Source organism: Canis aureus, chromosome 15, assembly GCF_053574225.1.
Source record: "Canis aureus isolate CA01 chromosome 15, VMU_Caureus_v.1.0, whole genome shotgun sequence".
Classification (NCBI taxonomy): Eukaryota; Metazoa; Chordata; class Mammalia; order Carnivora; family Canidae; genus Canis; species Canis aureus.
The window spans coordinates 50,976,051-50,998,551 of NC_135625.1; the positions used below are offsets into that span (position 1 = coordinate 50,976,051).

The 22,501-nt window shown below is 51.6% G+C and overlaps 1 protein-coding gene and 1 long non-coding RNA gene across 2 annotated transcripts in view; one reads left to right on the top strand and one right to left on the bottom strand.

The window, feature by feature from the left end:
* The window catches only part of PRKAG2 (protein kinase AMP-activated non-catalytic subunit gamma 2), a 265,607-nt gene that overhangs the window by 7,293 nt on the left and 235,813 nt on the right, over window positions 1-22,501 (top strand).
* Window positions 11,662-13,809, bottom strand: LOC144284041 (uncharacterized). The gene is made up of 2 exons (XR_013352516.1): window positions 13,429-13,809; window positions 11,662-11,931 (listed from the first exon to the last, which is right to left on the bottom strand). It is a non-coding gene; the product is annotated as an uncharacterized LOC144284041 (long non-coding RNA).

The window sequence follows — 22,501 nt, forward strand, 5'->3', positions numbered from 1 at the left end:
ATCTTGCTCTGAGATGGGCAGGGGAGCCGCAGGAGAGTCAAGCTGTGTGTCCCTGAGGCTTAACCATTGGGAATCCTTAGACACCACACTGCATGGTGTATGTGAGAGGCAGAGGACGCAGTTGGGTCTTTGGGGTCCTGATTGCCCTCCAGGGGGCGGCTCTGTGGCCTGCAGTAGAATGGTTAATCCCAATCTCACTCTCTCTCTCTTCCACTACCTACTTTGAAAATAATTTGATCTCTATTCTTTTCCTTCCTGTTGACAGGAAACCCTTCTCTGCCAGCTCAGGGCTTGTCACAGACCAATCAGGTAGCATCCAGGCTTCGGGGCTTCTGCCAAGGGCCTCTGTGTTTTGATATATTCTGATCTGCAGCAAAGTTGTTGGTGAATGTACAAGAAAGACCAGTTTGCTCTTGGTAACCCCAGGGGTCCAGCCTTTTTTCCGTGATGCTGTGGGAAGCCCTGCAATTCCGTCACCCTCCCCACTCTCCTCCGGAGGGGGAGCACAGCGGGGACAGCTCAAGACCTCCATCTGTGCTGGGCAGGGGGGCGGGGTGCACACAGGAGGAAGGACACAACCAGGCCAGGAAGAATTTTAGAAAGTGGGACACCTGCTTCTCTGTTTCGAAAGAAAAGGAGGACTGGGGAATTGCTGGGAATCATATTTACAGGCAGGGTTAAAGCAGGCCCTGGGAAACCAGTCAACTCATTCCTGTTTTCCAGGTGATGTGGTGGCCCTGAGGGTACAAAGATGAACAGGGGTATAGGTTGAATTATGTCCCCAAAAAAGATACATAGAAGTCCAAACCACTGGTGCCTGTGAATGTGACTTTATTTGGGAATAGGGTCTCTGCAGAAGTAATGAGCCTAGTTTAGACAAAGCCATTAGCCTGGGCTCCGAATCCAGTATGACTGGTGGGTGCCCTTGTAAGGAGAGAGGAATGTAGGTACAGACCCTGAGGGAAGTACATGTGAGGACAGGGACAGAGCCTGGTGTGGTGCAGCCACAAGCCAAGGCACACCTGGGGCCCCTGGGAGCAGGAAGAGGCAAGAGTGGATCCTCCCTCTCCTTAGAGGATTTGGAGGGAGCAAAGCCCTGCAGACACCTTGATTCCAGACTTCTGCCCTCCGGAACTATGAGAGAATACAGTTGTGTGTTTTTTTTTTTTTTAATTTTTTTTAAAGATTTTATTTATTTATTCATAGAGATGCAGAGAGAGAGAGAGAGAGAGGCAGAGACACAGGCAGAGGGAGAAGCAGGCTCCATGCAGAGAGCCTGACGTAGGACTCGATCCCGGGACTCCAGGATCATGCCCTGGGCTGCAGGCGGCGTTAAACCGCTGCGCCACCGGGGCTGCCCCAGTTGTGTTGTTTTAAGCCACCTTGCTGTGGCTCTGTGTTAGGGTGGCCCCAGAGACCTAATACAGCAGGGTCCCTGCCTTCGAAGCACACTGGGACAATAGTCAACCAACTACCACTTGTGTTGTGGTGGGGTCATGTGAGCAGGTGCTTCGAGGGGCCAGGACACCCCAGCACTGCCCAGAGAGAGTAGCCCAGGGCCCACAAACCTGGGCTTTCTACCGTCCACCACTCATTGACTGCATTGCCCCAAGATCTGGGTCTTTCCCAGGATCCCCTCCCCTCTCTGATGGCTCCTCTGCTGGAAATCCTAGCAGGTGGGTGGGCCTGGGCAAGGGCCTGAGAAAAGGCTGGGTGGCAGCTCCCGACCCTGCTTGTCGGGAGCACCTTCTCTTGCACCTAGAATGGAGAGCAAGGGGGAGGGTAGAGAATGGGAGCCGCCAGCCCAGCTCAGTCTGCTCAGCTTCCAGAACACTGGCCGCTCTCTGTCTGTTGGGCTAAGGTGGAAATGCCTGATTCCACCCTGCCTTGCAGTGTGGGCCGTGCACATGGCTTTTGGGTTATGGGCTTGAGCCATTATCACCTGGCCCCATTCTTATCTATAGCATTTGCTGTAAACAAACACCCCAGAGGTTCCTCCTCCAAATCCAGACATCACTCAGGGGGTGGTTTCATTCATAGTAGCTATGACTGATCAATATCATTGATTATCAGATACCATCTGGGAGGACAAGGTTGCATCAGATTTAGTTAATACTGATGGAGCACTGGCTATGTGGCAGGTGTGTACTTCTATATAAGCCATCTCTCTATCTCAAAAATAAGCCTGTAGAAATATCGTCACTCTTATAATCAGTGTTTCTAGCCTCACAATAGACAAAGGAGTGCCGGCTGTCTGTGGCTCACAACTGTTTTAGTCCAGCTTGCTTAGAAAACTCTCGGGATGTGTTTTAATCGGGTTTTGATGTCTCTTCTTGGCTCCACCCCAGCCCCTGGCTTTTGATGCCCCGTGACCAGTCCAGGCAGTGTGGGGGCAGGAGGCGAGGACTGCTGGGGGAGCAAGACACCACCCACATGATGGTGGTCTTCCAGAAACGAAACCCCTGGTCTGGCCAGCTGTCTTCCAGCAGTTTGCCCTTGGGGTTGACTAGGTCTCTGTACTCTTTATGTGGCTCCTAATTTTTTAGATGAAGGTCATTAAAAGCAATTCTCTATCCTTCTCATCTCAAAAATAAATAGTCTGCCTTCTCTAATTTCATAGCTCTTATTATTTAGTCCTTTCTCAATTTTTTTTTTAATTAACAAAATCTTAGAATAAGCACTAAATCAAGAATTGGGAAATTTCGTGTTGGGTCTTTTGCCAAATAGTTGCAGAGCTTTTCTTACTAAGTTAGCAGACGCTTATTGAAGGCCTGTTGTGTGCCAGGCACCGTGCAAGGCTCGGAGAACCCTCCTGTGATGGGGCTGAGTCTATAGAGGAGCCTCGAACATCTGTCACTATATCAGTTCATCTTTGTTATCAAATATCAAAACACTCCAAAACATAGTGACTTAAAATAACACACATTTAGTATTTCTCAAATACATACAATATATATAGTAATTAGTATTATACATAACCAGTAGGTTGATTGTATTGTTACATAAATACTTATTAAAATATGGTTATGTATAAATGTAACCTATTAACATGATACTAAATTGTAATGTGTAATAATTAATATATTAATATCATATTAAACATATAAAATAATAGGTTTATATGTTACATAATTAGTCCCATTATTTAATGTTATATGATTAATACTTATTTTATTTTTTTAAAGATTTTATTTATTTATCCATGAGAGACGCAGAGACACAGGCAGAGGGAGAAGCAGGCTCCATGCAGGGAGCTCAATGTGGGACTCGATCCTGGGTCTCCAGGATCCCTGGGCTGAAGGCAGCGCTAAACCGCTGAGCCACCCGGGCTGCCCAATACTTAATTTAATATAGTATATATAAATATATATGTAACATATATATATATGCATAATTCTTTTTTAAAAAGATTTTATCTGTTTTAGAAAGAATGAGAGAAAGAGAGAGTGCCTAAGCCAGGGGAGGACAGAGGGAGAGGGACAAACAGACTCCTTGTGGAGCATGAAGCCCTACGTGGGGCTTGATCTCATGACCCTGAGATCATGATCTGAGCTGAATCCAAGAGTCGGTGGCTCAGTTGAGCCACTCAAGTGCCCTTGCATACGTCTTATATTCTGAGAATATAGGAGAGGATTGCAGGCTGGATCTCCACGGGGCTTCCTGTGGGGCCATGAGTGATGCAGGAGCCATATAGCCTGGGTCCTTCCAAAGCTGGGCCACCCAACCTTCTACTTCCTCACCAGAGCCAGGCCAGCATCAGGGGTGCTGTGTGCTCCCGGGGAGAAGCCCGTGCCAGAAAAACAAAGAAGTTCCTTGTCTTGTCACTTTTCTCTTTTTTCGCTTGTTAAGTGTATTCTGAGATTCTGAAGTGAGTGTGGGGCACAGATAATAGAATATTCTCAGCTCGCTGATGGAGGGAAATGCTGGGCAACAGTACCAAACGGGTCTAAGAGAGTAATTCAGCCAGGTGACTTCTCTGCCAGGTGCCAGAGGAGGTGAGAGCTCACTGGGGACCCCTCAGAGTGAGGAGGTGGCCTGGAGGAGCAAAGGGACTTGCCAAAGGTCATGTGATTGGCCAGGGGCAAAGCAGGGATGACAACTCGGGTTTTCTCCGTGGGGAACATTGGGGCAGGCAGCATTCACCCCCACAGGTGAAGGAAGGCTTCTGGAGAGCCAAGGTCCTGTCTATTCTCTGCCAGAGATACCTACACCTTGGGTTGAATCAAAACATAGGGGTTGCTGGGTGGCTCAGTCAGTGAAGCGTCTGCCTTTGGCTCAGGTCATGATTCCGGGGTCCTGGGATTGAGCCCTGCATCAGGCTCCCTGCTCAGGGCACGGGGGTGGGGGGTGGGGTGGGAGTCTGCATCTCCCTCTGCCTCCCCCCTGTTTGTGCTCTTTCTCGCTCGCTCTCTCTCAAATAAATAAATAAAAATCTTTTTAAAAAATGAATTCAAAGCAGCTCTGTTTTCAATGGCTCAAAACCAAGGGCTGTGGGCGGCCGTGAGTGAGCATTTAGTCGTTTCAGAGCGAGGCCCTGGCTCCGGGCTTTGGAGCCAGTCCATTCTCTATCCATCTCCCGCCTTCTCTGGATGGGGCAACATCAGTTTTCAGGAAAGATTCAATACAAAGGGTAGGCTTGGCATGTAGACATAGAATTTACTACCATAATAAAATAATAATAAGCATAATACAACAACTTAAGGTCAAATGGACATATTTGCTTATATTCCTTGCTTCATGGTGAGCTCCCCTCAAATGATCTTTGTTACTGTCACCTAAAAATTATTCTTAGCCGGTGATTCTGTGCCTCTAGCTTTGGTCCTTCAGTGGTAGGGGAAGGAAAGAAAACCAGCTGAGGCAGAGGGAGGAGCTGGACTGTGAAGCAGTCATAACAAAGGCCTCCACTGACCTGCTCGAACATTCTGGAACTGGGATGGCCCTTGAGAGTTGCTTTGAATTCATTTTTTAAAAATATTTTTATTTATTTATTTGAGGGAGAGCAAGAGAGAAAGAGCATGAGCAGGGGGTAGGCAGAGGGAAATGCAGACTAACACCCCCCCCCCCCTTGCCCCGTGCCTTGGCCTCCTTCAGACTGGGGCAGGGTGGCCAGACTCTTGTCTCCTTAATGAGACCACCTGCTCCTTGAGGATGGCATGCATCTGCACCTTTCATCTCCTTGCCCCGGGAAACCACCTCCCACACGGCTGATTCTAAGATGACGGTGATCGTGAGGAAATGCAAAAGCTCAGCTAAGTGGGGGAGAAAAGAAAATAATAGATATTCTTTGAGAATCCAAATGCTTAGTCAACTCTGTGAACTAATTTTGAAAATCTGGATGAGTCCGTTCTCTTCAAGTCTTTTTTTTTTTTTTTTTTTTTTTAAGATCTTATTCATGAGAGACACAGAGAGCGAGGCAGAGAAACAAGCGGAGGGAAAAGCAGGCTCCATGGGGGGAGCCCGATATGGGACTTGATTCTAGGACCCTGGGATCATGACTTGAGCTGAAGGCAGACGCTCAGTCACTGAGCCACCCAGGCGTGGCTATGCAAATCTTATGAAAAAATAATTTTCAGGGAAACCATGTTTTGTCGGCTCAGTTAAAGAGCAATTTTTAGGAGTTGTTTTTTTTCCCCCTTTGAGCAATTTTTAGGAGTTGTTTTTTTTTCCCCCTTTTTTTTTTCCTCCTACCTAAGAAAGTTATTTGGGCTTTTGCTCAGGCTAATTGACTAGTAAGAGGATCATAAATATGCCAGGAGGTATTTTAGGTGGCATGATAATCCTTTGATTAGAAACCAGGCTGTCATTTAGACTGACAGAAGATGTGGAGCATAAACAGGGAGGGACAGGACTGTTGGTACAAGGCCAGGTGCCTCTGCCTCCCTGCCTTCACACTGGAGGAGGGGAGAGCATCCTCCCACTCGGAGGACAGACAGACAGGGACCTAGCCGTCATTCGTGCGAAAGGCTCTAGAACACAATCTGTGGTGGGAGCAGGGGGGGGGCGTGATGGTTTTCCTCTGCCCTATTGGAGGGTGACATGCAGGAGGGGTCAACCTTGCAGTGTTAGTGCCATCGTCTCTGGGGCAGTTTCCCGATATTTCCCAAGCCTCCAACTCCTCACCCGTCAAAGGTAGATCATCGTCCCCACCTCCCTCACAGGGCTTGGGGGGGGACTGAAATGAGATACAAGGGGAGAAACAGGGAGGTGGTGACCTAGGAATGTTGGTTTCCTCTCCCGTGGGTAAGGTCCCCCTAAGGATGTAGCCGCCACCATCCCACTCCAGGTAAGATAATCTTCTTTTCATTGGAGGTGATTCTTAATGATACATTCAAATGGGAATTTGTTTTTACCCCTTGTAATGCTTTGGCTAAATACATGTGCATGTTTGTTTGGCAGATTTCCTTATTGGCAGGGAGATAGTCCAAAGGGCCAAGGCCCTGAGCCACTGTGAGCCCCGGGGGCTGTTTTTTCTCCCCTCCCCGCTGCCAGGAATGGACTAGAACACATTCCGAGAGTGAATGAAGGAGAGATGGCCACAGAGCCAGGGCAGGGATGAGAGGAGCCAAGTGAAGTGTAGGCAGGGAGCAGAATGGGAGGGTCAGTGTGTTTTAGCAAATTCTCAGTTATCTTGGGCACAGAGAACGAAGGGGGGCCTTTTGCAGTCTCCTCTGGCTGCTGACCACTAGTTTTTCCTTAAGGGAGGGGTGAAGGATTTGATGGGGAGGTAGAGCCTCAAAGGGAATGGAAGGTCCCCCTCCCCCACCCAGGTCTAGAGGCCCCAATTTTGTGATACCTGCTGAACTACAGGTATCCAGTGGCCTACTATCCTTCCCATCCTTCAGTCCCATGAGGCAGGGCCAGGGGCCATGGTGGAAGGACCACATGGTGGAAGGGAGGCTACGACCCCAATCCCACATTCATCCACCAGCTTTGCTGACTTGGGCAAATCCCATAACCAGAGATTTCCCTCCGCTGCCACTGATGACTCCTGTCTAAGTGGGTCCAGGGCTCAGTGATTCATCACTCATTTCAGCACTGATCCTGGACAGAGATGTGCATGAGTCCCTAGTGTGCTGGCAAGCGGTCCTCACCTGGAACAGGCCGGTCCAGCAGGGCCAGTTGGGGCGGCCAGGCGGGTGCCCTCCTCCCATGGTTCTGAGAAGGCCGACAGGGTCAGGCGGGAGGGGCCCAGAGTGATCCTGCTGACTTAATGGGAACTGTCTCTGTAAGGCACCCAGCTGGGGGGTGGCTGAGCAAGTGCGAGAGAGAAGCGTGCAGCATCATAAGCCACTCGGCTCTTACAAATCAGAGGGCAGCTCTGGGTGCTGGCACCAACTGCAGACCGGCTTCTGGGCACAAGGCCTCAAGTGGGCTGGGACAGGAAGGTGGCAGCCCCGCAGCTGGGTGGCAAGTCACCCCTGGAAAGCCCTTCCCAGCAGCCCTTCCTAATCAAGCTTCCCTTAGCCCGGTGGATGAAATCCCGGGAAGGGCTGGGCCCAACCTGCCTCCTGGAGATCACAGTGGGCCTCTGCCACCCTTGGCTTCTTTCTTTAGAGTATCACACATGTCTGAGGGGGGCTGTCTGGATCACCCCCTTGTCCAACAGAAGGCTGGGCTTCTGTTGAGAGGAGGGGAAGGTGGAGAAGATTGCCCCCTTGGTCACGCTGTGGCCTCTGCCTTCCCAGCAGGTGCTGCTCAGGAATGGCCCAGTGGTCACCGTCCCCCAGGTCGGTGGTCCTGGGCAGTGCAGTGACACTGCCCACAGACCCTGCAGAAGTCTCAGGGGCTGCTTTTTCTGAGTCTGTACTGTGACAGATGGGAGAGGTACTGGCCTGAGTCTAGCCCCTGCTCAGAGGACTCTGGCTCTCCAGGTGGCTATGATCTGAGAGCTTTTGAAGACTCCCCTCGAGAGATGGAGGCCCTGGTGGCTGGAAGAAGGTCCCTTCTCCTCTGCATCTGGACCCTAGACCATCGGTGGAATTTACATTCTCTTGGTCTTTCTGATTCCTGAAAGCACCTGTGCATCATGCTTGGGTTCTTGGATTAGCAGACTCAGACCCGGGATTGAGTATGTGGATGTTTCTGGGAGCATGAGGGGAGCAGGGAGCTGAGGGGCGCTGTAGTCTCATGAAGGCCTCCGTGGCCACTTCAGAGTTGTGCAGAGTTATAAGATCAGGGCTGCATCTGGGCCTGGGCACAGTGGCCTCCCAGCCTGGACACTCCTCACAAGGGGCGGGCAGCCAAGCACCACCATCCTGCAGCTTTGCCAACAGCCGGGAGTAAGCCCTCCACTCCTGGGGAGGCGCATCCGGATGCTGGACTTTTCCTGGGACAGCTGAAGGAGCCAGACCTGCTACCGTGTCTCTTCTACCCCTTTCCCTTCTGGGGGAAACAGGAAACAAAGGTCAGAGTTGTATCAAAGGTGGGAGGAACAGTCACGTCTGCCTTGCACTGTGCCATCTATCTAATCATTTGGCTCAAATGATTCTCAAGGTCAGCCTCGAGAGAAAGGAAGAGAAACAGTGGCTAACAGAAATAGCTAATACTCATGAGCCGGCATGCCCGAGCATGTGTGTGCATTAGCTTACTTAAGCCAAGTGAGTCAGTGTCATTATTGTGCCCATTATACAGGTGGGAAGATAGGTGCATAGAGGCCAAGCTGCCTCGTCCCTGAACCCTGTGCTGAACCACCACTGCACCCTACAGCCCCAGGGTCTGGGTGGCAAAGTTCACCCTGAGGACACGTGTGGAAGGGATGAGAGTGATGAACGAGTGTGAAGGATGGAACCCCTGGGGCAGTTTCTCGGAGGCAGGCGGACCCCCAGCTCCAAGCCTGCATGCCTCGGTGGTCTGCAGCAGGGAGCCAGCTGGCAAGAGAAGAAGCGTTGTGAAGGCCACCCAGGACGGGCCCTGACTCACCTCCATGGCCTCCACCTCTGCCTCTCTTCGTCCTCAGCAAACACCCTTTACAGCAGTGACTGCTCCTTGGCTATTTGACAATTGATGGGTCATGGGATTTTCCCTCATATTACTTTCCAGAACTTGCACTGGCTGGTGTCTTTGGGTCCAGGAAAGGGTGTCCTTGATATCAAAGCCGATGGATGTAGGTGGACACTCAGAGCTCAGGCTGCAGTTGGGTGGTTTCTCTTTATCCCCAACTTTGCTTGATTTTCTCTCCCCCCTTGTGTTTCTCTTTAAGTTTTTTTTTTTTTCATTTTCATCTGTCTCCCTGCCCTGAATCTCTTCTCATCCTTTGTTTTGTTTCTTTAGAGCTAGGTTTCACTAGGCTTGAAAAACCTGCCTTCTGACCCAATTCTCTTCCTTTGGTCGCCACACCTGCAGAGAGGCACTGGCGAGCCAGGTTCCTGTGGGGACGCGGCCCCTGGTGCCGTGGGGTTTGTCTACCTGTTCCTCTGACTGTCAGGTCACCTTCAAGTGAAATTGAGAGACACGTGTTGATGGGACACTCAGTAAGGGGCTCAGCACCTCGATGGCCTCTACCATGTATTCTGTCCCTTAGCTCTTCATTAGCTCAGTCCAGTTTGTGTTCCTGCACACATTTCTTTATTTTTTTTTTAAGATTTTATTTATTTATTCATGACAGAGAGAGAGAGAGAGAGGCAGAGACACAGGCAGAGGGAGAAGCAGGCTCCATGCAGGGAGCCTGACGTGGGACTTGATCCTGGGTCTCCAGGATCATACCCTGGGATGAAGGTGGCACTAAACCACTGGACCACCAGGGCTGCCCCCTGCATCCATTTCTACAGTTGGGGAAACTGAGTCGTGGGGAGACTGAGTGATTTGCCCACAAGACACAGCTGGTGAGAGGCAAAGCCAACGTTGAAGCAAGTGTGGTTGCCTCCAGAATCTTTCCCTGTAAGATTTCTTCCCATTCCCCCTAAAGTCCTAGTGGGGGCGGGGTGTGTGTGTAAGGTTCTCGAAATGCCTGCCTGGGAGCTGCAAACATCACAGGATGGATGTTGCCTGTCACCTGTGTATTTCCCAAGGACCCTTTGTTAGATTACGGGTCTTGTAAAGATTTCGACGAGATTTGGGCACCTCGGTTTCCCACCTACTGTGTCTGTACCTAGACGAGCCCCTAGGTACTGCTGAGTCTAAGCAGCTTCGTTTGTAAACCAGCAACAAGAATGCCCACCTGAGCGCTGTTTTGAGAATAAAATGACCTCACCTGAATGCCCGGCATGCAGCAAACTTGAATGATTATAATTATTAAAGCATCTTCTTCATTCGTTGGCTGTGATGCTGAAGGAGCCCCAGGAGCAGATGTGCGGTCGGGCCCCACAGCTCCTGGTGCAGCGTCTCTCCACATCTGCCCTGCTTGCTTCTTCAGTGGCTGCTCTTGCTCCTCTTATATTGTGCTTTATCCTGCTGCATTGCAGCCTGCTTGGGTAATGAAGATAGGCTATAAATAAATATCATTGGCACTTGATAAATTTTTTTTCTTTTCTTTTTCTTTTTTTGATAAATTCTAATTAAGCAAGCAAACAAACAAATCTCCATGGGGCCGTATGCCAGGTGGGGGTGTGGAGCTGGGCCTATTCCTCGTCCTTTTTATTTCTGCCCTCCTGTTTCTTCCCTCCTCCCACCTGCCCCAATTCTCTGATGGCACATCCCACACGCACTGATCTTCCTGCTATCTCTTTGGATGATATAGTGTGGACCCTGGGATGTAGACAGTGGGGTGTGTGCAGTAGGGTGTGGAGGGTGGGGTGTGTGGACGTCGGGGTGTGGGCGCTTGGATGCATGGACCACAGGGTGGGGCAGGGTGTGTGGGGTAGAGGTGGTTGAGGGGGCGGGGCATGGGAGCGGTGTAGGTGCAGCCTGTGCCCAGGCTCAGCCCAGGAGGAGCAGGGTTCCACAGCCATCTCAAGCTAGGCAGGGAGTCTGTCCCCCTCAGGAACTCTGTCGTTTCTTGCAGCATGCCCCTGCACATCACTCGGCTCCATGGGCTCCCATGGGCTCATCTCTCCCTCAGGTCAGTGGTTCGAGAATCAAAGGATATGGGACAGGAGAACAGGGGACTCTGATTCTTGACAGCCCCTGTGTCTGAGTGTAGGTGAAAATGCTCTTGTCCCCTGCCACCCAGCTGAGTCCAGGCTCAGTTGTACAAACTCCAATGGGGGCCGCCTAACCCCTGCAAACTTCATTCTGGAAGGTCTTTACGACCCTGTGAACCTTCGGGCTCAACAGGCCCAATTCCCCCTGCAAGGGTGGGGGCTGCATGGTTATGTCACACAGTTCTTCTGCTCAGGGGGCCCCAGTCTGCCTCCACATGCCTGGGATTTGCGAGGGGACATACACAGGCGCTCAGGATGGGCTCACTTTGGGCAGGGGCTCCCCGGTCCCAAGCCTTACACGGCCTGGGGGGAAGTCAAGGACCATGCCACCCTCAGCCTGACAACCTGCAACACGGGAGCATGTACTCCTGGGCACTAGAGGGTCACACGCATGTGTGCCTGTGTGCATGTGTATGTTGTGCATTGAGAAAGAGATTGAGAGAGACACGCATAGATCCAGACATATGGTTACAGACCAGGAGACACTGGTATACCGGGTTTGGTTTACTGGAATTTGCAAGTTGAATCAAGCTGCTTGGAGGTTCATTTTAATTTTATCTTTAGAAGAATAAACAACAGTAGCCAGAGGGACAGGAGGACTTTATGATCTGAGTTGGGCACAGCACGATGATGTCGTAGAATGAGAAGGGAGCTGGGGTAAGGATTTTGGCTTTGGTTTTGTGGTGGAAGATCTGAGTGTCCTCAGGCAGGTGCCTGTGACATGAGGGGGCCTGGATTCTGTCGTGGTTTAGGGGCCGGAAGCAATGCGACGGTTCTCAGGAAGAGCCTGGATTCAGAGGGGGAAGTCTTGGTTTGAGGCACATCCATCCCTGTCATCTTCGTGCCCCATTTCCTTGGCGGTAAAAAGCAGTTGATCATATTAGGCTAACCCAAATAAATTATCCCATATATGACCAAGTTTTTAACCTCAAGAATGATAATCTTAGAGTTTACCTAATATCTGGTTCATCCACCATATAAAATTGTTTAAATTGACATACAAAAAAGTATCCGAGAATCAGTTTTAAACAGCTAAGACTCAAAACTGCAAATTATTTTATTGCCAACCCTGGCATTTTGGTTTTCCACCCCTCCCCCTCCCTTTGCTGAAACCCAGTGTTTATCTTCCTTTTTCTGGCCTCCTGCCTTGAGGCTGGGCTGTGGCCCGCGTGTCCCCCCTCCCCCCAGATGCAGGCCTGCGACTGGGGAGCCGCACGTGTTGGCCTTGTCACAGTCGTCACCTATTTTTAAAAAGTTGTCATGTCATGGCTTGGAGGCAAGCTCTGAGAGGGATTCATGAAACCCTGCCCTAGGCTGGATTCCGGAGACACCCAGAATGCTCAGGAAGCGGTTGGAGGCAGCTGCCCCCTCCTCAGGGGGGAATTCTATGTAGGCCAGACCTAGAACAAATGGTCCAGATATCCCCTGCCTGCCTGGGGTGCCGGCCCAGGGTGGGTGTCTGCCTCCTGCTGGTGGATGCTGGCGGATGCTGGTGGATGCTGGTATGCTCAATCAGGACCACAAGAGGTGAAGAGGAAGACCTGGGGCCTGGCACTCTGGGGAGAGGAGTCAAACTCTGAGCTGCTTCTCTCCCTGCTTGCCCCCATGTTTCTGTGGGGTTGGGGTGCCTAAGCTGCTGGTGTTACTGTGGGAGCCCCGGAACTCGGGGGTGGAATCTGCAATCCTGGGGCAGATCCCTGTGTCTCACAAGCTGGCCTCTGTGGCCCTAATGCATCTTACAAGTGGTGGGGTGTGTCACGGGGCTTGGCGGTGTGAACACAGTGGGCTCTTACTCCCAGGAGGTTATACTCCTAGGGCTGCAGCCGCTCCTGTCCCCAGGGGCCAGTCTCACTGCTGTCTTTTTAGGCACTTATTCTAGTCTGCAGGCTTTGTGCAGGTGTCTGGGTTCTGAGGTGTCCATCCGCTCATTATCACTATTGGCAGTTTGCTTTGAGGCAGGTATCCCAGATGCAGAGGAGGGGAGAGGTGCAGGAGGGGGACAGGGCCTGGCTTCCCATGTTGGTCTGGCCCCACGTGGGGCTCGCTGGAAGGCTTCTCTGTGCTGTGTCTGCTGCCCCTGCGCTCCAGCGGAGGGCCCAGGGGACACAGGGCACAGCTCCAGGGCCCCTTCATGTCTACACCCCTGCAGAAGCCAAGGAATCTGAGCAGTGAGTGAGCTTCAGACGTGATAGGATTGAAGATGCACTCAGTTCACAGAAGGTAATAATGCAGAGTAAGACATTTGGACGTGAGGTGTGGAGGAGGATCAATGAAAAGTAAGGCTTCTAGTGCTTCTCCGCCCCCCCCCCCCCCCCCCCGCCCCCCTCGCCCCGCCTCCAGAAGCTCGTACCTCTGGTCCTCCTGGCACAAGGGGCCTCCCAGCCTCCGCAGCCGCCAGCCCCAGGAATGTGCCCCAGGCTGTTTCCTCCAGGGCTCCCCCGGGGTGTCAAGGGTTAATGGTTAATGGTTTGATAGTGATGATGAAACTGAAGCCTGTAATTTCTGCTGAACAGGGGAATACGGAAATTTCCACTTGTAGCAGGCTTTGGAAAGAAACATCTACATCAGAGAAAAACAACTCGCCCACAACTGAACTGTTTGTGATGCACATCCCAGAGCCCAGCCAGGGAGCGGGAGGCTGCCTTGCGGACTCAGAGTGTGTGTGTGTGTGTGGGGGGAGCAGTTTCCAGAAAAGGGGAAGCTAGCTTTGGCAAAAGCAGAAGCGACCTGTTTGCAGAGGCCCCAAATGTGCCAGCCTCAAACGGGGAAAACTTGTTTTTAGCCAAGTGCCCAAGCGCATTATGTCAGCAGGAAGACGCACTCCCGCTCCGGAAAGTTGTGGGTTTGGCTTTTCACAATTGATTGTCATAACCAAGCTGAACTCTGGCCTTTACTGAGTGGTTTCCCCCTCCCTTTGCTCAGTATGTGTTTGTTTTGTGATATTTCCCTCCTAGGCCATTAAAAATCTGCTGGATGACGGTTGTCTCAGGAGGAAGAGTGTCAGTCATTTGTTTCTCAGAGTAAGGCGTTGGGGCGGAGAGAAGAGAAGGCCTTTAGCACAAGTCCTGGCCATCAGGGCTGGAGGCGCTGGGTCCCCAGGCTGCAGCCCCACCTCTTCCTTGGCGTGGAAGCAGGTGTAGGTCATGGCCTCTGGAGGCCAAGAAACTGGCTTATGGAGGACTTCTGATTTGCTGTTGTCAGACTCAGGTCCCATCAGATTATTGTGAGGCTCCATGAGAAGGGGTCAGAGTGCTTCCCTCTTCTCCTTGGCATCCAGTGCCCTCCTGTGCTTCACTGGCAGATAATCTGGGGAGGTGGGCAGCCGGTGCAGGCTGGGATGGGCTTTATTTCCTGGACACAGGACAGTGTGGGTGGAGTGAGTGGAAAGAGCTGGGGAAAACTAAAGGGTTTGGGAACCCAAGCACATGAGTTCAAGTCCAGGCTCCACTGGCTGTGACGTTGGGCTGGTTCATCCCGAGAGGACAATTGCTACTCTGGCCCTCAGCTTCCCACCTGTAAGACAGAGGGAATATCCACCATGTCAGGTGATTGCAAGGCAGAGCACAGGACCAGTCCCTTTACATCTGAGATTCATTTCTTCCCTTTCTCAGTTGAAGTAATAATCGTTGTGCTCTCTCTGGTCAGCTACTTTGCAATTTAAATAAACAGGCAAGTTGAATTTTCTTCAAGTTGAATTTTCTTCCAGGAGAAACCTTCCGGCAGGGTGTCTTCCAATGAAACTGTCAAGAAACTCCCTGAGTCAGGGGACTGTCCCTGGTTTGTCTCGGACATGTCTGATTCACCTGCACTGTCCCAGGGTAATTGTTCAAAGTGCCCGGTATGGACAACAGTGGCTTATTTCTGTGCTCCCCTCCTGCCTCATTCTGAGTCACTGAGCTGCCTGTGTCGGGGTCCCCTTGGCCTGTGGTGCCAGGAGTCTTGGCCTCACTGGTGCTCTTACCCAGGGCCTGTGCACTGGCCAGGGCCCAGGGTCCTGGGGCTGGGCACCCTGCAGGCATCCCAAGATGCCTCTTGGGATAGCTGCACAGTCGTCTGGAAACCCATAGAGCACTGGGGTGTGAGCATGGAGGGATTCCCCAGATTGGTCATGCCCAGCAGTAGCAGGCGCTGTGTGCTGATCATGTCCCCCCAAAAGATATATCGAGGTACCTGAGATTGTGGCTTTATTTGGAAATAGGGTCACCGCCGATGGAATTGGTTGTGATGCCAAAGCGGGCCCCTCATCCAGTAGGACCGTGTCCTTTTGAGCAGAGGAAGCACAACTACAGAGAGGACGAGGCAGAGACTGCCACCACCCGAGGCTGGAAGAGCCAAGGGAGGGTTGTCCCCTGCAGGTGTCAGAGGGCGCTCTGCCGACACCTGACTCGGGCCTTTCAGCCTCCAGGACTGGGAGAGAATATGTGTCTGTGGTTTGAGGCCCCCCTGCCGCGTGTGGTGCTGTGTAGGGGCCGCCCAAGGATGAGAATACAGCAGGGTTTGTGTCTCTTCATCCCCTGTCTTTGGCTCTCCTGACCCTCTAGACAGAGACCCAGAGAAACTGAGGCAGGCAGTGCCTTGACCCCGGGCTGCCCCACCCATCTTCTGGTCTCCTGAGATCACTGGGATGCTAGCAGATGAGTTCAAGGAAACTGGAGTATTGCCAGCGCTGCCTGAGCCTCGAGGGTGGGAGAGTGCTCTGACCGCCAGAACTTTCTCCAAAGACGCTTCATCAGGAAATCCTTTCCCTAGGCAGCTTGCCTCTCAAGGCCTGAGAGCATGCCAAGGCGGCAGAGTGTGCCCGTGCTTGCTTCATGCCCTCAGCACAGCTAAACTCCCCTGTTTCCACCAGGGATCACAAACAACTTCCTAAACAGTAATTAGTTTTTCTTCAGGAGCAGAAGCTGTTGGGAAGAGCTCCGTGGGAGCAGGAAACTGGGCCCGGGGCCTGCCTAGGCCAGCTCTGGGCGGCTATGCCAGCCCCCGCCCCTTCTTCACCTGGGATGGGATGTGAAGGAGACACGAGATGATGTGTGCAAACTGAATTTGAGCTTAAAAGTTATTTGTTATCTTTAGTTTTGTTTTCTCATCTTGTGATGATCAAAAAATGAAAGGTGTCTGTCCGAGGTTTCACCTGGTCGGAGCACAAAAGTCGTGTTCTGAAGCCTTGGCCTTTGCAGTTGGGCTTCACAGCCCGGGACCGGGGCGGGCGGGGGGCAGGTAGGGTGCACCATTGCAATACAGTCAAAGGGCCAGTGGGCAGCTGGTAAATGGTTAACGGCTGGCCTAGAAGAGCAGTCCAGATCTGTGGTGCTGGTTGATGGCCTGGATGAGTGTCACCTGCCTGCAGGGGTTCCTGCTGGTGTGACATGGAGGGGGAGGGAGGGTGCATGCCACCTTTTCTCTTGACCTGGAACCCCAGAGGAAGGAAGCCTTGTGTCTAGAAGGAAAGCCACTTGCAAGACTTCCCATGCAGGGCAAGAGGGGGGATCTGCTGGGAGTGGAGAGAGGGCAAGGCCAGCCCATTCAGTTTACCAGATTAGCTCATTGTCCCTTTGGAGGATCTGAGTCTTCAGAGGATGATAAAGCCCCTGGACAGAGATGGAGATGGGAAGGTACTAGTCGAGGGAGTGTAGCCTGGGTAGAGTGTTCCACCAGGGTCTCAGGCTTTAAGGGCCTAAGAAAGAGTAGTTCCTGAACAGAGGCCAGCCAGGGGCCCACTGTCCCATGACGATGTGGCTTGAAAAAAGGACCAGAGCTGACAATGGAGAGAAAGTCACCAAGACCAGCTCACCTAACTCACCTCTGTGCCCTGGCAGCCCCCTGCCCCTACCAGTTAACCACACATGACCCTTGGCTGAGGGGGGAATTACCCACAGGTCACGGGCTCCCCTTGGTTGCTTTACCAAGGAGGCATATTTCTGCCAGCCCCAGCCTGGCTGCACAGCGCAACTGCTGGTGTGCCCAGTGTGACACCAGGTAGCCAGAGGCCCCAGCCAAGGGACACAGTCTTCCTGCAAGGTCCCGGTAGTTTCACAGGGAAATTCCGTAACCATCCCACCCGTTCTTCCCTCAGAGGCAGCCCCCTGCAGGCACAGGCTTTGTGCATTGTGACCTCTCCCCCACATTTTACACCCATGCCCGCTTTTACTATCAGAGCCTTGGTGATTTTGCAAGACAAAAACTTAATAAGCAGGTAGGGACTCACATTTGTGTCATTAAAGCACAAATTCCCTTGCAAAACAGCTGGGTCCTATTCCCAATGGTGGGCTCTGGTGGACCTCCTCATCTATGACCATGTTTCACAGAACGGCCATGGAAACACCCGCGGACCAAACTTTGGAAATGTGCAAATAGGGAAAATGTGTTAGTACATACTATTTCTTGAAACCTGTGGTGATTATAAAAGTAGGATTCATTTTTGCAAAGAAATTGGAAGAATGCTCACAGCTCCACACATGCAGATACATATATACACACACACAGCTGCACACAGAAGTGCACGTATGTACATATACTCACACAGTTGCACACACATACACACATGCATGCAGCTACACACATACACATGTACACACATACATACATGCACACATGCAGATCCACGCACACATGTATTCACACCTCGGCAGAAATGCCATCTCCCTCTGATGTCCTAATTAATGACCCCTCAGGGAAACAGAGGCAGGATCATGGGACAGGTTAGTCCCAAACTGCATTCATTAAACTTGCACAATTTGATTTGTATCCTATCGAAGTATAATTTTTTAACTTAAATCTTTTTTTATTTTTTTTATTTTTTTATTTTTTATTTTTTATTTTTTTTAAATTTATTTATGATAGGCACACAGTGAGAGAGAGAGAGAGAGGCATAGACACAGGCAGAGGGAGAAGCAGGCTCCATGCACCGGGAGCCCGACGTGGGATTCGATCCCGGGTCTCCAGGATCGTGCCCTGGGCCAAAGGCAGGCGCCAAACCGCTGCGCCACCCAGGGATCCCACTTAAATCTTTTTTTAAAGATTTGTTTATTTGAAAGAGAGAGGGGGACGAGCAGGAAGAGACAGAAAGGGAGGGAGGGAGGGAGAGACTCTGGAGCAGACTTCCCACTGAGTGGGGAGCTGGACGCAGGGTCCAGTTTCATGACCCTGAGATCATGGCCTGAGCCAAAACCAAGAGTCACACCCTTATCCAGCTGAGCCATCCAGGCGCCCCTCTTAAATATTCTTAAACATCCTAGGGGGCACCTGAGTGGCTCAGTGGTTGAGCGTCTGCCTTTGGCTCAGGTCATGATCCCAGGGTCCTGGGATCAAGTCCCACGTTGGGCTTCCCACAGGGAGCCTGCTTCTCCCTCTGCCTGTGTCTCTGTCTCTGTGTGTCTCTCATGAATAAATAAATAAAATCCTAAAAAAAAGACAGAGAAAGAAACATCCTAGGACCAGCAGAAATGGAAAGCTAGTGATGGCTCACCATAAACGGTGATAACAAACACGGAAGCATCAGAGTAGGTTATCTGTGAGGGAACTGTCACCACTGTGGCTTCACTGCTCCCTGCTCGCAGCTGGCTGACCTTTCCGGAGACCCCTCATAGCCCTCTGCTGGGGTGACCTCCCATCTTTGCTCTGCTGGCCAGGCCCCCGGCTCGTGGGAGAACCTAGCCCCAGAACGAAGGCAGAGGGGCCCTGAGCAGCAGATTCCAGGGGTTGCTGGTGGTTCTGCGGAGCGGGTGAGTTGGGGAGTCCTACCACCGGGGAGCTGGAAGGCCTCTGACCCCCCAGCTGGATCCCTTGTCCCGTCACACCATTTTGGGTAAGGAGGGTGGGGAGACAGGCAGAAACCTAAAAATGTCCCCATAACCCCTGTTCCTTTTATTTTTCCCTTACCTCTTGGTCACTGAACTTGCCTTTTTGTGAAATGATATGGATCCAGTTGTCCAAACAAATATTTCTCGGGCATCTGGCTGGTGCCAGGCACGGTCTGAGATGCTGGGCATATCAGTTAACAAAACTGTTGGAAATCCCTAAGTCAGGGGGCTTGCATTCCCATGTGGAATGGACACAATTAACCCCACATGCACACGTTACGTGTGCTGCTGCGAGTATGCTGCTCCGTGGTGAGGTTATGGTGTTTGCACCGAGGTCTACAGTAGAGATGATAAGAAGGAGGGCTTAACACTTCTGTAGTGCTTACGTCATGGCCGCCGCTGTGGGAGGCTCTAGTCTGCTGTGTTTCATGTTTTAAAGACTCCTGGGGATGGCGCACTTAAAATAATTGTCTAATCTACGAGAGGTGTTGGAAAAAACTCCGCCCGATTAGGTGCCCTCCCCTAGTTGGAAGGGCCTCTTGCCTCGTCCAAGCCTGACCCTCTGTTAAATAGCTGGCCCTCCTCTGCCTCCTCTGGGAAGCCCACCGACCTCACAGAAACGCAGGAGCTAAGGGCTAGACTGGTGTCAGAGGTGAGGGACAGCCTAGTAGCATCTCCCCATTTTACAGATGAGTAAGCTGAGGCCCAGAGGTCACCAGCAGACAGTGGCCCTGAGTGCCAGCCTCTGAGGGGAGCCACCTTGGCTTTCCCATGGCCCCGCCACACCCCTTTGCCTCTCCATCCTACAGGGTGTAGGGCTGGTGCTTGCCAAGACCTTGGAAAAGGCTTGGTTTCTGTGCTTGCTTCCTCCCTGGCCTACCTCCACCCTCCGAACCCCGACCAAGAGTTGAGGTTCAGGATGAGGCCTTGGGATCTGAAGGCTGAGAAGCCAGTCTGTCTGTGGCCAGATGTGGAGTCAAGGCCCCAGGTTGGAGATTCCTTGTGCCTACTGCTGCCCCCGTCATGGTCTGCTCTTGATGGCGCCTGTGAGCCTCCTGAGGCCTGAGTCTCATGTCTTCCCCTTGGGCTCCCTGGCCCAACGCTGAGGGCGGCAGTGCCTTAGGTCATAGCTCCTCAGCTGACAGATATGAAGAGGGTGGGTTCCCATCTGCTCTTAATCAAAAAGAGCATTGGCTTTGGTCTGATGTTTGAATGGGGCCCAAATCTTCCTGACCTTGAGTCTGCTGATTTCTATGAATTTATCTTGTTAATTTGTGTGGCAATAAGTGGTCTCCCACTCCAGTCTAAGCTTCCTTGGGAGGCCTCACCCCAACGTGGATAGACGGGTCGTGTGATCTCAGATCCTGGAAGGAGAAGGACAAATCCATTCATTCTCTCTGGAAGCACACCAGTGAGATATTGCTTCAACTTTGCTCCAGAAATTTCTTTATTTTTGGTGACATAATTTATTAAACTTTTGGGAGAACAACAACAGGGCAACACATGCGGAAAACCTAGCAACAGACACAGCCGTGTCATAGTTCAGCCTGACCTGGGCGACTTTTCCATGTCGCAGTCCTTCCGCAGGGCAGCCCATGGGCTGGGACGTGGTGTCTGATGTATGCAAGCTTCAGAACTTAACAAAATGACATATGGCTCTGCTTTTGGGTTCCATTTGTTTTCAGATGCCAGCTTTTCTTTTTTTTTAAAGATTTTATTTATTTATTTATGAGAGACACAGAGAGAGAGAGGCAGAGACGTAGGCAGAGGGAGAAGCAGGCTCCCTGTGGAGAGCCCGATGTAGGACTCCATCCCAGGACCCTGAGATCATGCCCTGAGTCAAAGGCAGATGCTCAACCACTGAGCCACCCAGGCATCCCTCAGATGCCAACTTTATGGTTTATTCTAGGTTCTAGACAGGTGGCCCATCCATTGTCCATGTGTACCATGTGTGTGTGCACGGACCTGCATCAAAAGCTGTAGATTGGACACCTGCGTGGTTCATTTGGTGAAGCATCTGCCTAAGGCTCAGGTCATGATCTCAGGGTCCAGGGATTGAGTCCCATGTCCAAGAGTCTGGCTCCCTGCTCGGTGGGGAACCTGCTTCTCCTTCTCCTTCTCCTTCTCCTTCTCCTTCTCCTTCTCCTTCTGCCTCTCCCTGCTGCTCATGTGCTCCCTCTTTCTGTCTCTCTCTCAAATTAAAAAAATAAAATCTTAAAAAAAAAGCTGTAGGTGCAGCAGAGCATTGCACACATAAATTTACACACATGCATGTTGGTGTCCACACCTGTGTGTTTGCACGAATGTGGAAGCATCTCCTTGTATGTACTGGTATATTGGTATGGCTGGTATGTTGGCTCCTAAACCTGCATGGATGCAACCAGACTTGTCCATGTAGATGGAGCCAGGTCAACAGTGCTGTCCAGAATTGGACGCGAAGGGCATCCAATAGGTTACCTGTTCTCTGTCCAGAAGATGCACCTACGCCTGAATTCTAAGATCGAGGAGTCGCATCAGAAGGAGATTTGTACGTAGAGTGCTTGTTAAGTGAGCTTTAGGATGCATTAACGGCAGATGGACGCTGCCCTCCCCTTCTCTCCCTCCAACCCCATGGCTGCGCTGTGCCACAGGCCTGGCCCCACAGCACTTCTCCTGGGCTGGGAGCCACACTCATAGCTCTGACCCCAAATCTCTAAGCCATATGTTCACTTGCACTTATTAGGCACTTTACGTTCTCTAACTAACTTAATATTCATATGTGACAGGTGAGGACCCGAAGCTCAGAGAAGGTAGGTGCCTGGCCACCACATGCCTCACTGGGGGGAAGCCCAGTCCCCCTTGAGCCACTCACCCTGCCCTGTTTTCCAGGATCCCTTGGGCTCGGGCAGCTTCCCAGGGCTCCTGAGAGTGTGCTCAGCCTGCGCTGCCCTGGCTTCCTGGACTGCACAGTGTCACAGGCTCTGCGCAGGGATGTTCCTGGAGTGCGAGCCACTCTCTGTGCCCAGTGACATTGCAGGTGTGACGGGCAGCTTGGGGCACGACACCTTGGAGGTCGGGGGCTGGGGGAGGGGGGACGCCAATTGGGTCAGGACCAGGTCTCCCATCGCCTGCCTCCCTGAGTGGTCACCAAAGCACAAGGCAGCGTTTCTTCCACCCTTGTTCCCTCGTTGAAGAATAAATGGTGCAGGTGAAGCATGTGGTAAACCGTAAAGCAGCATGACAGCATCAGACATGAGAAGGTATGCCCAAAGCATTTGGAATTATAAACGCTGCTGTTCTTTTACATCATCGACGCCGAATACAACTTTGCTGAGTGAGGAAGAGCAGAAGTAACAGATTCATGGACCATAATTTTCCAGGTGCGAGAAGCTGAGGCCCAAAGAGCTGCTGCGGCAGGGAATTTGTGCAGAGAGCTGCAGGCCACTCCTTAGCGGCAAACCTGCGTGTGAATCCCAGTCCGATGGCTCTGCTGTGCTGCACTGCTGGTCCCTCAACCATCATTTGGTGTCTCCTTTCTTGATCTTTTTTCTTTTCTTTCTTTTCTTTTCTTTTCTTTTCTTTTCTTTTCTTTTCTTTTCTTTTCTCTTTTCTTTCTTCTTTCCTTTTTCTTTCTTTCTTCCTTTG